Consider the following 2,029-nt stretch of genomic DNA (forward strand, 5'->3'; position numbering starts at 1 on the left):
GTAAAGCTTCCATCTGTGTTTGTCTCCGTTTGTCTCTGAGAGTCTGCTTGGAGATTCCAGGTGAGTTCAGGAGGGGAGTGAGGACAGGCCACAGTTCCTGCATGCCACTCAGCTAACTCTCATATGCTAATCAACCATAGGACACTAAAACACTGCTCAGAGCCTCACTCATTGCAAAGTATTGTTTGTGCCACTCTGCCTGCATACCGAGCATTTCATCCTGACCTGATCTGTTCATTTGATCCTGCTTCGTCTTTGATTCTGCTTGTTGGCTACCTGCCCTGACCCTCGCCTCAGTCCTGACCACTCTGGTTTCTCTCCGATCCCCCCCATGCTTGTTGTTGACTTCTGCCTGACCCTGATTCAGATTTGTGGACTTGTAGCTGTACTAATAAACCAGCTGCACATGGAACCAGTCTTCTGCATGATCTGTGACAGCTCAGAGGATAATCCAAGAGTGCTTCATTTTCTTACTTGATAAATAATCTGCATTTGATAAGAACAGGACTATGATAACTATCTAAAATACATATAAATGTATACCCTGTCCAAGAAAAAAAAAATAGAGAATCATGGAAAGGTATATTCATTTCTATAATTCTATTAAAAATGTAAACTTTCATACAATATAGATTAACTGTCAAACTGTTTAATCTATGTCAAGTATTTGTTTATTTTTACATAAACTGGCAGCACATGAAACCCTGAAAAGCAAAATTTCCAAAGTCAGTCCTCGAGGGCTGGCCTCTTGCGGGTGATAAGATGGTGATAATGTAACAGGATGGGTTTTTATTGTTTTTTAATTTTATTTCTCTCTGGACCCTTTTTGCGTGCACTGTATGACTATTCTGACGGGTTTGAATCCATCATGGACCTAATTATAAGATGGAGAACAGGTGCACTCCAGCAGCACCTGGTGACTTTAAAATTAAAAATAAAAAAAAAGAAGTGCATGTTTTTATTCCAGGACCTGTTTTATATTTTGTGCATATTTTATTGTTTTTACTCAAGCTTTTTTTCCTTTCTATTTATTGTTTTTATATTCAGGCACCTGGTTTTTCTTTTATGGACTCGAACTCCTCCCAATGGACAGCAAGAACTCAAATGCTGAAAGGACTTTAAAAGGACTCCACCTCTGGACCAAATAAACATGGCATCAATCTCTTTTAATCAGAAGTGTCGTTCAGTGGCGATTCGAGCAGAGTGCAAGTCACGTGAGCGACAGAAACGAGGCCTCGTTACGTAACATCACTTGTTGAGCACATTTACAGTCTGTCAAAGGCCGAGCTGTTTGACGCGCGATTTAAACAGAATCGCTGCTGCACTTTACCAAGGCTTAATAACGGACTGAAATATTGCTGTCAGTGTTGGTTTACTGCAGGGACTTCTTAGAGACGCAAGATGATGCTGTTCTGGATCGGTTCAGTGAAAAAAAAGTCAGCCGCTCACTAGATTTTTCATTATTCCCTGCCACATGTCATTCACGACAGAAACACCATAGTGGAAATGATCATTCTTGCCAATTGTATATCCAGATTTGTCCCATTCTGCTGTTCATCAACATCTCAATCTGCAGAACGTCTGAAGATTCTGAGCCAAAAGATTCTTTCATGTTTTTGCAGGTTCTGCTGCACCACATCCTGGACTGGACCTCCTGTCATTATCTTCTTCTAAATATAGTCGAAAAGTTGAGTAAAAAATGTAGAAATGTGTTATATTTTTTAACAAACATTTCATATGTGTTCCGTGGAGGTTGAGTTTTGGCAGTTTGGGTGTTATCACACATGGAGGCTTCAGAAGAATACTTGTGAATTCTGTAAAGCAGTCTTTGAAGGCTGCATATGATGCTACTCCATTACCTCCTGCACAGTAAACTAAACATATTCTTAATCAGCACATACTCTGCATATACTTTTACATGTTTATTTTTCAAACCTAAAACACATAAAAAACACATTTGTTTGGTTCATAGCATAAAGTTAATAACACTTTAAGCTTTAAGAATGATTTCATCTTGACTTTTGGTAAC

At 39.1% G+C, this 2,029-nt stretch overlaps 1 long non-coding RNA gene across 1 annotated transcript in view; it reads right to left on the minus strand.

Moving 5' to 3' along the window:
- Positions 1 to 2,029, minus strand: part of LOC118600280 — a 6,989-nt gene that overhangs the window by 3,152 nt on the left and 1,808 nt on the right. The window lies entirely within an intron of this gene.

This window comes from Oryzias melastigma, linkage group LG20, assembly GCF_002922805.2.
Source record: "Oryzias melastigma strain HK-1 linkage group LG20, ASM292280v2, whole genome shotgun sequence".
Classification (NCBI taxonomy): domain Eukaryota; kingdom Metazoa; phylum Chordata; class Actinopteri; order Beloniformes; family Adrianichthyidae; genus Oryzias; species Oryzias melastigma.